This window comes from Narcine bancroftii, chromosome 7, assembly GCF_036971445.1.
Source record: "Narcine bancroftii isolate sNarBan1 chromosome 7, sNarBan1.hap1, whole genome shotgun sequence".
Classification (NCBI taxonomy): domain Eukaryota; kingdom Metazoa; phylum Chordata; class Chondrichthyes; order Torpediniformes; family Narcinidae; genus Narcine; species Narcine bancroftii.
The window spans coordinates 185340522-185354789 of NC_091475.1; positions in this window are offsets into that span (position 1 = coordinate 185340522).

Sequence of the window (14268 nt, forward strand, 5' to 3'; positions counted from 1 at the left end):
TTTTATGCTGTCTTTGACTCACTTACAGCCAGCGTTGACTCACCTTAACTTTAAAGCCCTTCTTCACCCATGGGATCAATTTGTCCTGTGCCTTCTGAGGAAGCTCAGAAACTCCAGCCATGCTGCTCTACCAAAATCCTGGCCAGTGACCACTTCCAATCAACTATGATCAGTTCCTCTGTTCTCCCCAATATTCCACTGGTATACTGATACATTGGATTTTATTTTCTTCCTCTCAAACTGCAGGGTGAATTCTATCATATTACGATCACTGCCTTTAAGGGAGTGATCGTAAATTAGGGAATGAGATGGGACAGATGACAGAAGTATGTGTGGGGGAACATTTTGTGTCCAGTGATCATAATGCCATTAGAATTGTTAACTATGGAGACAGATAGGTCTGGGCCTCAGGTTGAGATTCTAAATTGGAGAAAGGCTAATTTTGAGGAAATGAGAAAGGATCTAGAATGGGGATTGGGAAAGTTGTTTTCGGGCAATGATGTGTGAGATAAGTGGAGGTCCTTGAAAGGTGATATTTTGAGAGTGCAGAGTTTGTATGTTCCTGTCAGGATTAAAGGCAAAGTTAGAAGGCATAGGGAACCTTGGTTTTCGAGGGATATTGCGGAATCTGGTTTGAAAGAAGAGAGAGGTGTATAGCAGGTTTAGGCAACATGGAGTAATTTAGGTACTTGAGGTGAAAAAAAAACAAGAAAAACCTCAATAAAGAATCAGGAAGGCTAAAAATGACATGAGGTTGCTTTTGCAGACAATGTGAAGGAAAACCCAGAGGACTTCTACTGGTATATTAAGAGCAAAAGGATAGTAAGGGAGAAAATTAGCCCCCTTGAAGATCAGAGTGATTAAGCTTTGTATGGAGCCAAATGAGAAGGGGAAATCGTAAATGTTTTTTTCATCCATATTCACTCATAAACAGGTACAGAGTCGTAAGAAGTAAGGAAAACAAACAGTGAGGTCACGGAACCTCTACAGATTAAAGATGTGGATGTGCTTGCTGTCTTAAAGCAAATAAGGGGGATAAATCCCGAGAGCCTGACAAAATATTACCTTGGATCCTGAGGGAGACTAGTGTAGAAATTGTAGAGGCTCTGGCAGAAATATTTAAAATGTCCTTAGGCACAGGAGTGGTGCCAGAGGATTGGAGGGTAGTTCACATTGTTCCATTGTTTAAAAAAGGCCCCCAAATTAACCCTGAAAATTGTAGGATGGTGAGCCTGAAGTCAGTAGTAGGTAAATTATTGGAAGGTGTACTAAGAGATTGGATATGCAATTATTCGGATAGCCAGAAACTGATTAGGAATAGTCAACAAGGCTTTATGCATGGTAGATCATAGTTAACCAATCTTATAGAGTATTTTGAGGACGTTATAGGGAAAGTTGACAATATCACACATGGGAGATTAGTCAGGAAGGTTCAAGCACTAGGTATTCATGATGAAATAGTGAACTGGATTTGACAATAGCTGGATGGGAGAAACCAGAGAGTGGTGGTGGATGATTGCTTCTTATATTGGAGGCCTGTGACTAGTGGTGTGCCTCAGGGATCGGTGCGGGGACCATTGTTGTTGTTTGTCATCCATATCAATGATTTGGATGATAACGTGTTAAAGTGGATCAGCAAATTTGCAGATGACACTAAGATTGGAGGCATTGTGGACAGTGAAGATGGTTTTCAGAGCTTGCAGAGTGATCTGGACCAACTGGCAAAATGAGATCAAAAATGGCAGATGGAATTTAATGAAGACAAGTGTGAGGTGTTGCATTTTGGAAGGACAAACCAAGAAAGAACATACACAGTAAATAGTAGGGGATGGAGGAATGTGGTAGATTTCAGATTTCAAATTTATTGTCAGAATACATGACATCACGTACAACCCTGAGAATTTTTTCCCCCACAGGTATGGCAGAATTACGACTAATTGGTAGTGCAAAAACTAACTATGCACAGCGTAAAACATGTAAACCAAGAACTGTAAACAGATATCGAATGTGAACAAAGTGATTGTGTAATACAGAGAGAACAAAAAGAAAATCAATGAACTGCACAAATAAGAGTCCTTGAATGAGTCTCTGATTGAGTTTGTTATTGAGGAGTCTGATGGTGGAGGGGTAGCAGCTGTTCCTGAACCTAGTGGTGTGAGTCTTGTTTCATCTATACCTCTTTCCTGATGGTAGCAGCGATGTTGGGTGGTGAGGGTCTTTGATGATTACTCCGACAGCAGCACTCCCTGTAGATGTATCCAAAAGTGAGGAAGTTTTACTTTTGGTGTCTTGGGCCATAGGCTGCTCTAGAAAGCAATCCCAAAGGCATCCTATAAATTGCTTCTCTTGTAAGTCAGCACCAACCTGATTTTCCCAGCAACCTGCAAATTGAAATTCTCATGACTATCCCATTTTGCATGCCTTTTCTACAGCGCATTATAATTTGTATGTCACCTCCTGGCTGCTGTTTGGAGGCCTATATATAACCCACATCAGCGTCTTTTCACCCTTGCAGCTTCTTAATTCTACCCATGAGGATTCTACATCTCAGATCCTGTCTTTTCTTTCCAAAAATTTGATTGAACCTTTTACTGACAGCTACCCAAACTCACCCCAACCCCTCTGCTCCCCACTCCCCCGGCTCATTGGGCACCTACCTGTCCTTTTGATTCACTTGAATTCTAGATTCAATTACCCAGTATGTTTTTTACATATAACTGACAATGTTTTTTCCACCAGCAATGATCACACCTACCTTCTGAAGTGGCTGTTTGCACTAGAAAGACCAGAATGCCAAAAAAAATCAGTTCTCATAGCGCATTTACACTAAGCGTTATTGCATGAAATGAAATGTTCTATTCATTACCTGCTGCTGCCAAAAGCCTGTAGTTTAGACTGCAGGCATTCCGTGAAAATCTCTAGGGGTCCAGGAGGTAAACTATTGGAATGATATTTTACCTCCAGGACCTTTTATACAGACTGTAATCCAAAATTTGGGAACAATCTTCTGGGACACAGCGGCTGTGTAAAAATACATAATTGTTAACTCGAGCCATACAGATACAATATTTGGTTTCATGTCTAGTGCCTCTGCAAGCTTTCTATCATTTTTCATGGTATGGATGTTCTAACATTGTTTCTATTCACCTGGCCCTTTTATTTTTATTTTGATATTCCACTACTATCTTTCATTTTGATGTACTGTATATTTATAATGATACTAATAATAGTTGAATCTGGAGTGATCTGTATTCGGGGCATCTGTGCATTCCAATGGTCATCCAGGACCATTCCTCCCACCACTTCCGTTCCTTCCCCAGTTCCAAGCATTCCTGGAAGCCAAAGCTCATGCTGTTGCTACCTTTCACTGCCAACCCTGCTGTCTTTATAGCTTGAAACCACGGACAGCAAGATTAGCATGCCTGACTTTCTCCACAGCAGATATTTGGCAGAAACACAGCCATGGTTTGTGAATTTCTTGAACGTCCTCAAGACAAAAACCTTCCTCTTTTGCAATCTAGTTGGAATACCTAAACGCAAGGACATTGATTGAATTATTCTTAGGTTCCAACTTCATCTTAGTGGAAACTGCCAAATGTCATTCCAAACTGGCACCTCATTGCTGCTTATAGCTTTTAGGCTTGAGAATTCTGCCTGGCCCCTTCACCAAGGTTAGAAAGCGGGTCTCCCAGGGAAGATGGAGCTGCTGTGGTGACCATGGGAAGCTAAGGAACTTGGATTTGCAGAAAAGTGCAGGATATCTGTGGAGTTGGGTGGAGTTTCTTATTTTTAATCTGCCTTTGTAGGGTGTATTGCATTGCTCTATTAGTTGAAAAGGATATGGAATTGTTGATTAGATGACAAAAAAAAACAGACCAACAACTGGAATTTACTTGGTTTGCAACCCAGCCAATTTGCAATGCTCCATACATCCCCTGGATAAGTTTTACATCAAATTCAGTTTGGCTACAATTCCAATTGTAACTATTGCAAGATGTTTTTCAACAATTTATTAAATATGGCTTCATCATGCTTTTAACTTTAATGCTGTTTGGACATAATATACCCATGGCTTTAATTGACTCTTCTAATTTATTGCACAAATTTGCCAATCTTTATTCACAAATAAACCTCTTCCATGCTTATTTCTTTGCATTTAACCAACTTCACCTGAAATATGCTAATATTCCATAGTGAATATATTGCCTCATATTTATAATAATCTCCTCTGTAACCTCGAATTAAAGCAACCATGAAAGTTTCACGACCACAAAACAATTTCTTATGTAGAATCATGGGCATTGGATAAATTTGGTTCTTTGTCTTTCCCTAATATAATTGCAATTAAGATATAACTTCCCTTATTATTTCACTGAACCCTGCCACCTGAGATGATGCCAGATTAATGACAGCTCATCTCTCTCTCTCTCTCTGGAGTCTTAAAGCACAGAAGCAGACCCATTGGTTTACACCAGTCCTGCACTTATCCTATTGAATTCTCCACGTTTCCCTCAATTTCCCCAACTCATCTATGCACTGGGGTCAATTTACAGTGGTTAGTATACTAACCTGTGGAAAATCACAAGGAGAACTGCACCAGAGATCAGGATTGAACCTGGGTTGCTGGAAATGTGAGGTGGGAACTCCATCAACTCCATCCCTGTACTGTTCAGGTGCAGGAGATGATGTGCTGGGTAGGTGAAATCAAATTTCTGATTTATTGTCAGACTATGTGCATTACATCACACAAATGCTGAGATTATTCTTCCTATGGGCGAGGCAGAATTACCACTTATTGTTAGTGTAAAAATGTACACAATGTACACATGAAAACAAATAAAGAACAGTAAACAAAATGACTGAGCAATACAGAGAGAATTTTTAAAAACTGCACAAGTATGAGTCCCTGCTTGAGTTTAGTGATGGTGGAGGGGTAGCAGCTGTTCCTAAACCTGGTGGTGTGAGTCTTATGTTACCTATACATCTTTCCTGATGGCAGCAGTGAGAACAGAGCTTGTGCGGGGTAGTGTGAGTCCTTGATGATTGCTACTGCTTTCCGATGGCAGCGTTCCCTGTAGATGTTCTCGATGGTGGGGAAGGTTTTGCCTGTGATGTCCTGCCCTATGTCCACTATCTTTTTCCTGGCTTTATGTTCAGGAGTATTGGTGTCCCCATACCAGACCATGATGCAGCTGGTCAGCACTCTTCCCACCACACATCTGTAGAAATTTTCTAGGGTTTCTTTCTTCTTCTTGTGTCCCCCTGTGATGGTGTCACCTGATGCGGTCTGCACCCCCTCGAGTGACGCCAGGGAGGACACGTCGCTGAATGCTGTGGGTGCGCGGTTGAAGGTGATCCTTTTCTAGGGTTTCTGATGTCATACTAAATCTTCCTGAGGAAGAAGAGGTACCTGACGTGCTTTCTTTACGATGCCATTAGAGTGTTGAGTCCATGAAATATCCTTCAAGATAGTGACTCCAAAGAACTTAAACTTGCTCAACCTCTCCACCTCTGATCCCTCAATGATATCTGGATCATACACCATTGAAGTCAACCATCAGCTCCTTAGCCTTGGTGACATTGAGTGCAATGTTGTTATTAGTGCACCATTCAGCCAAGTTTTCAATCTCCCTCCTGTGTGCTGACTCGTCCCCTTCCCTTATACAACCCACTACCATGGTATCATCAGCCATTTTGTTGATGGTGTTATTTTTGTGCCGAGCCACACAGTCATAGGTTTAAAGTGAGTTGAGCAGGAGGCTATCTACACAGCCCTGTAGTGCTCCAGTTCTGATGGAGATTATGGAGGAGATGTTCTTATGAATCCTCACTGATTGTGATCAGGAGTTGAGGAAATCCAGGATCCAATTATATAGAATCAATGGTGGGAATTAGAGGCATCAACTTTCTACAAGGTTTCAGGCCTCTAATATTGTATCACAGATACTCTCCAACTGCATCATTCAAACCTCATTGCAGAGAATGGAGGTCCTGATGTGTGATAAGTTGCAGATTGGAAATGGTGCAGGGGAGATATAAAGTAAGGCTAAAGTGAGTGTGGGGAGAAAGATGAGAGAAGTGATACTGAAACAATAATGGCAGTCAGGGAGCAGACGATGGAGAGGAAGGGAGATGAGAAGAAAGGTTCATAGAAGCAAAGATTTGTAGGCAGAGAAAGAATGTAAATCAAAACAATTTGGGGGTAGACTTGGGGGTTTGATAAAAATAAGGGCACAGGGGAGATTATCTTTGGAGCTCAAAGAGAGAACAATGGGGCTATGAGGACATTGAAAGTGAAGGCAGGTGGGAGTGTTATGAGCCCAAAGAGCCTCAAAACCCAGCAGCAATAGATATTCACCAAGACAAATGGTTACTTACACAAAAGTTGTTTTTATTATCTTTAAACATGAAAACAGAATCAAACTTTAACTTATCACTATTAACTTAACTAACCTAACTTAACCCCCTTCTAATTCTAAGCACACGTGTATGTAATATGTGTGTAAATTTAAGAAAAGTTCTTTGGTCACAGTTCAATCTCACTTCTCATTCTTCCAAGTTCTCTGGTTGCAGGCAATTCTTATACTGTGCACAGAATTTAACATGTATGAAGTTCGCCAGACTTTGATGCTTGAAAGGTAAATGTTTACCACTCAGGAAGGTTCTTGTAGGTTTGCAGAGAGAGATGTGTTGTTCCAGGATTTCCACAACTGAGGTAGTCATCTCAATGTCTTGCTGATGAAACTTGCCCCATCAGGGTTCTCCAGATGATAACCTCTTTCTTTCAGGTCACCACAGAGTTCCTTTCTGTTCCCCTTATTCTAAGAGAAACATCAGACAGATAGCACTTCCAGCCATCTGCCACTCTGGAGCTTCTGTTTCAGTTCCAACAAGCTTCTCCTGGCTTGTTACAGCTGTCTCTCTCTCTCCATCTCTCTGAGATTCCAACTGCCAGCCACATGTCTTTCTCTCTCTCTCACTGCAAAACCCCTCCCTTCTCCAGCAAACAACAGGAGTTAGTCTTCTAGTCCATCTGTTATTTTAGGTAAAGAATAACTTCTCAATGACCTTTCTGTGAAGAAGTATGAAGAGACAACCTGTCTCTTGCTGTGGCTTTTAAAGACAATAGTCCATTCATTCACTTCAATTAACAGCCACTTGTGAAATCTCCATAGCATTCTCCATAACTTCTGTAAAGTCACTGAATATGAAATCTCCAGTATTTCAAATAAGATTTGTTTTAAAGTGTGTATGTAACCTACTCTAATTTTACCAATTTATCTCCCAAAGACATTCCCAAATATTCCATAACAGGAGTAAGCACAGTGGATGAGGAGATTTTAAAAAGAATGTCTTGGACATGTCAGCAATGGATCCAGGTAGGAGCAGACCTCTAAATATTGCAGGAGCAGGCCTCAGCTCTCTAGTTAAGACTTGTTCAAGTCTTAGAAGCCGTTCTGTTTACAAATCTCATCGGCACTTTTAAATTTTGGATAAGAGTAGCTAGTACACAATTGTTGCAGTGTGAGCAGCTACACATCATTTATGCAGAGGGCCTAGAATGTACTAAGTCCCCATAAGGTTGTTCTAAAAATGATGACATCCAATAAAATCGTTTTACTGTGATTTTTTAATACATTTTAAACTTTAAAGGAAAAGAAATGGACTCAACTTAATTAATATTAGACCATTATAATTTGTCACCAGCAGCTTTTAGTAAAAAATTTCACATCCAGAGCAATAATATAGCAAGGTTTTCTGAATAAGCCAATTAATGTCATCATGAAGTTCCCCAACCCACCAATTTTCCCCTGCAACCGCTGCAACCGTGTCTGCCTGTCCCGCATCGGACTTGTCAGCCACCAACGAGCCTGCAGCTGACGTGGACATTACCCCTCCATAAATCTTCGTCCGTGAAGCCAAGCCAAAGAGAGAAGAGAGATGAATGAAAAATTTAAGTCTTTATTTTGAAGTTACTATTAGCAGGTTGACCACCGCCAGTGGGCTGATATCGCCTCAAACCGTGCATCTTGGCGCCTCACAGTTCGGCGGGCAGCAACCTCCTTGGAAGAAGACCGCAGAGCCCACCTCACTGACAAAAGACAAAGGAGGAAAAACCCAACACCCAGCCCCAACCCACCAATTTCCCCTTGCAACCGCTGCAAACGTGTCTGCCTGTCCCGCATCGGACTTGTCAGCCACCAACGAGCCTGCAGCTGACGTGGACATTACCCCTCCATAAATCTTCATCCGTGAAGCCAAGCCAAAGACTCTTGTATGAAATTATTAGTAAAATCAGATCAGCAAATGTTTACTTTGAATTAAGGCCACACAATCATATTTCAAGATTTAAGATAATTACTGCAATGTTTCAGCTAGTAAATATATGACTAATTGGAAGGAGGTTGTTTTTAGTTAATATGATTTTAATTAAGTATTGTTTATAATCATCTAACAATTACAGTACAGAAACAAGCCATCTCGGCCCCACTAGTCCGCACTGATTTTAAGTGAACTCCTCTAGTCCCACCTACCTGCTCCCTGTCCGTAACCCTCCAATCCCCTCACATCCATATACTCATCCAACCTTCTCTTAAATGACAAAATTGACCCTGCTGCAACCACCTCTTCCAGAAGGTCATTCCACTCAGCCACCACTCTCTAAGTGAAGGAGCTCTCTCTCATGTTACTTCTAAACTTTTGCCCCCTAACCCCTAACTCTAATCTCACCTACCTTCAAGGGGAGGAGCCTATTCACATCTACTCTGTCTATCCCCCTCATAATTTTAAATACCTCTATCAAATCCCCTCTCAACCTTATACGCTCCAATGAATAAAGACCCAGTCTACTCAATCTTTCTTTGTATTCTAGACACTGCAATCCAGGCAATATTTTAGTAAATCTTTTCTGCACCCTCTCTACCTTATTGATATCCTTCCTATAATTTGGAGACCAGAGCTGCACATAATATTCCAATCGTGGCCTCACTTCCCAGCTCCTATATTCTATGCTATGATTTATAAAGGCCAGCATACCAAAAGACTTCTTTATCACCCTATCTACATGTGAATCCACTTTCAAAAAACAATGCCCTGTTTTGATTATTCTTCCCAAAATGAAGCACTTCATTTAATTGTCAATATTAAACTCCATCTGCCATCTTTCAGTCCACTCTTCTAAGCAGTCAAAATCCTTCTGCAGTCCCTGAAAACCATCTTCACCATCCACAACTCCCATTATTTTTATATCATCCACATATCTACTAACCCAATTTACTGCTCCATCATCCAAATCATTAATGTAAATGGCGAACAACAAGGGACCCAACATGATCCCTGAGGCACACCGCTCGTCACTGACCTCCATCCTAACAGACAGTTGTCCACCATGATTCTCTGGCATCTATCTTCTAGCCACCATTGAACCCATCTGACTATCTCAACATTAATACCTAGCGCCATAAATGGTCTACGTGACAAATGTCTAGCAGATTAAAATAATTCTCAGTCAATATTTGATTTCAAGAACAAAGTTAGTAAAATTTACTACCTAATAGATGGTGGAAGCCTTCACTGCAGGATTTATGTTGCAAGCACCTTATTTCGAACATGTAGATGGAACACGGCATCAGGTAATACAACAGAAGTTTGATGCTTCTCTTTAAATGGCTTGTAATTCAGACATAAAGGGTCTCGATAAAGGGTCCCGAATCGAAATGGTGACTGACCTTTTCTATCCACCTGCTGAGTTCAAACATACTTGCTTCAGTGACATCTTTTAAAAATCAGGCTAAAATCTCCGGATTGGCTCTTGCCTGTCCTCTGAAACTGTCAAGGAAGCCACTCTATTCAAGGGAATCAAGGGTTGGTCAGAAATGTTACCAAACCAGTGATTCTCACTTCAAAATACAATGTTGTTTTGAAATGATCTTTAGGATAGGTATAGCTGTATCAGGAACTGTGACGTTCATGGCAAATGTTTTTGTATATAAATACTGGCATGGCTGTATACATGAAGTATGTATCAAAGAATTATAATAATAGTGGTATCGATCATGTTAAATGTACATTTGAGGCCAAATTTCTGCTTGCTGCCGCAGGACTGGTTCTTTCTAAAGAAAGAAAACAACATTAGTCTACATTAAAGGGACTAATAAATACAGAAGATAGGTAATAAATATTCACAGTTGCTTTGTGCAAGTGAAAAAGTGGCATTACAAAAGTGCAGTCAGACCTTCTCAGTGGTGTCAGAGCAGTCTGTGATTGCTAGTATCTAGAATATGGAGAAAGATTGAGTAGACTAGATCTCTATTCATTGGAGCATAGAAAGTTGAGAGGAGGTTTGATAGAAATATATAAAATTATGAGGGGAATAGAGAGAGTAGATGTGAATAGGCTCTTCCCCTTGAGGGTAGGAGCTATTGGGATGTGGGGTCATAAGTTAAGGGTTAGGGGGCAGACTTTAGAGGTGACATAAGAGGTAGCTTCTTCACTAAGAGAGGGGTGGCTGAGTGGAATGACCTTCTGGAAGAGGGAGTTACAGCAGGGTCAATTTTGTCATTTAAGAGGAGGTTGGGTGAGTACATGGATGGGAGGGGGTTGGAGGGATATGGGCAGGGAGCAAGTGGGTGGAACGTGAAGTTTCATTTAAATCGGTGCGGACTAGAAGTGCCGATATGCCCTGTTTCTGTTCTGTAAATTGTTATATGGTTATATGGTGTAGCAAGGGAAGGTTCAAGAGCCAGATAGTTGTTGGGAAGAAACTGTTCTTGAATCAAGAGGTGCTGGTCTATACCTTGTACCCAAAGGAAGCAAGGAGAAGAGGCTGTGACCAGGGTGATATGGGTCCTTTATGATGTTGAGGAGAAAACTCTAATTGCACAGTCAAATGTAACAGTGAATTCATATTTAGTACATTGACATTTAGGGCAAGGAATAAAAGAATAGAGGGGATCTGAGGGGGATTTTTTGCTCCAGGCAGTGGTGAGTACCTGGAAAAACAGCACCGGAGAGACTGATGGAAACAGTTGCTGATAGATTAAGAAGTGCATCAGCTAACACTTGAATTGCCTCGACAAAAATAGCGACAGATCAAATACTGGAAAATGGGTTAACACTGAAGAAAGCACATTATGTCCACACTGACCAATGGGATCTGATTCGTTTAAATGTTGCAGCTTTGACATTGGATTTCAATACACTGAAATAAGACACCCTTTCTTAAGTTCTGGCCGTAAATATAAAATTGTCCTCTCTACTTAAATGCGTAAATACACAGTTCTGTGATACTCAATTTAGTTTGGAAAATGAAATCCCAATCTCTGGATGATGAAGCTTTGGGAGTTTACACAGCATGGCATTTTGGTAGATACTTTTCTTATCACATATAATGACAGAAACCTGGGTCAGAGAGAGATAATTTTAAATTGAAGCGGACAAGCTCCATAGCCAAAGCTAATTTTCACAACTTCTCTACTGGTTTTTGGCATAAGTGCAAGGAAAATTATTAGTTGGTGAAAACATATTTGCAGCACAATATATTGACAATACTTTATGGATTTTCAAATGAATATGGTCCGTGCTAAAGCAGTTATGACTGGTTTTGTTGGAAGATCCTCGTGCTCATTATGAAGTAAATAAAAGTAGTTAATATGTGGCAGATGTCATTTCCAGCTGGTGGCAATTTATCATGTCGTTAATTGTCTGTGACTGATCGCATGTATGGACCAGCTATTGATTTCTGCTTCAAGTTTCATTTTTCTATTACAACCTTTCTGTAGTGAGGTAAAATTAATCTTGAATCTACATGTTTCTCCTACCCTTTTTCTCTTTTGTGTTTTTGCTATCCCCTTCGGACTAACACGTATGTTGTTCCAACTAAACCACAGTGTAAGTGTGGAGAAAATATGTCACCTCTCATTAGGTATTGTACAGCATTAGAAGGTCAAAACTGAACTCAACAGCTTTTAAAAATCAGCTATTCTAACATTTATATTTTTTATCTGATAACATTCAGCCATTTATTATTTTTCTTGCTCTATAATCCTCTTCTTTTACTAATATCTTGGATATTTTATTGTATGTTATCTCCTGCTGACCCTCTACAGACTTTCCCTTTTCTATCTTCTTGCTTTCATCCTTCTTTCCCTATATCTTAAAACTTGCTTTCACTCTCATTTTATTGAGTACTGATGAAAAGTCATCTTAAGAGGTAAATCTCTTTCTGTCTTCTCAGAATGCTGCCTGACCTACTGACCCTTTCTCGCAGCTTTGTTTTACTTGCTTGTTGTAGACACAGCTCAAAGCTGGAGGATAGTTTCACAGTGGGCTAAGTTGATTCATAGGTTTGCATCTGTCATTTTGGGATGTTTTTACGTGAATGAATCCAGATAATCGTGTAGCCAAGTTTTGGGCTATTAGAGGACACAACACATTTTCACTTGCTTAGGTTCGTAGATGGAAATAATAGTATGGTTAGCGCAATGTTGTTACAGCGCCAGCGACCGGGTTCGAATCCAGCGCTGTCTGCAAGATGCTCTCCCCATGCCTGAGTGGGTTTCTGTGACAACTTCATCCATCCTAACATGGTACAGCAATATTCCATGGAGGTGCAGCCCACGGAATATAGCATGTCCCTAGCTTCCCAAGCCAAATCGGCAAACGTTCTTGGGAGCTGCATAGTAACACTGACAGTCCAAGGTACAGTATACACTGACTTTACACTCCTTTCAATGATCCTCTTGAAGTTAGGCTTCCAATGTAATTTAAAGAGTATCACCATTAAGTATGATGGGCTCCACCCCCCCCAAATGGTCTGTAGCGAGCAATTTGTGAACCGCCCGCCACCCCTTTCCCACATGGTCGATCAACAGGCCCAAACCAGATCACCACGTCTCATATGTGGCCTCTCCAAGCTCTGGATCCCCACCTCCACTGGTCACTGTTCGCTAATCTCACCCCTAACTGTAAGCCTGTTGCCACTAAAAGTCAGCGATATAGCACCAAGGACAGGGTATTCATTAAGCCAGAGGTGAGATACCTCCTCACTGAGGCGGTGATAGAACAAAGCCCCTGGAGAGCCTAAGTAGTAAAGAGCGGGAAGAAATACTGGATGGTCATAGATTACTTCCAGACCATCAACAGGTTCACCCAGCTGGATGCCTACCCCTTACCTCGCATCGCCGATGTGGTGAATCAGGCCGCATAATACAGGGTATTCTTACCCATCAACCTTAAGTCAGCATACTACCAGCTCTCCATTTGCTCTGACGTCTGGCAGAGCACCACCTTCAAGGCGTATGGCCAGCTGTACCATTTCCTTAGAGTCGCTTTCGGGGTCACGAATAGAGTTTTTGCCTTCCAAAGGGAGAAAGATCAGATGGTGGATGAACATAGGTTGTGGGCCACTTTCCCATACCTTGACAATGTTACTATCTGTGGCCATGACCAGCAGGACCATGACAGGATTCTCCAGAAATTCCTCCACATCGCGAAATGTCTTAACTTGATGTACAACATAGGGAAGTGTTAGGCTGCATTGTGGAGAATGGAGTAATTAGCCCTGATCCTGACTGCATGCGCCCACTGCTAGAACTCCCTCACTGCCTCAAAGCCCTTAAAAGTCCCCTCATCAGGACCACTGCTTTCCCCCTGACAGCAGAAGCCTGTGAAGCATTCAACCAAATCAAAGCCAACATTGCAAAGGCCACGATGCACACAGTGGATGAATCCACCTCATTCTAGGTGGAGAGCGGTATCAGACTTGGCCCTGGCTGCCACACTTAACCAGGCAGGCAGGCCCATAGTGTTTTCCTCACGCACCCTCCAGGGCCCCGGGATCCGGCAATCCTTCATCGAGCTCCAGGCTATTGTTGAAGTGGTACGGCACTGGAGGTATTAGCTCACCAGTAAACATTTTACCCTGCTGACTTACCAACGGGTAGTTGCCTTCATGTTTAACAACCAGCAGTGGGATAAAATCAAGAATGACAAAATCCTGAGGTGGAGAATTGAGTTCTCCACCTACAATTATGACATACTGTACTGGCCCAGAAAGCTCAACGAGCCTCCTGACGCCCTCTCTTTGGGGAAATGTGCCAGTACGCAGATGGACCAGCTGCAATCGCTGCATGATGGCCTCTGCCACCCTGGGATCACCTGTTTTCTCATTTAATCAAGGCCCGTAACCTCCCCTATTCTATCGACGATGTCAGGACACTGACCAAAAACTGCTGGATCTGCACGGAGTGGAAACCATGCCTCTACCAG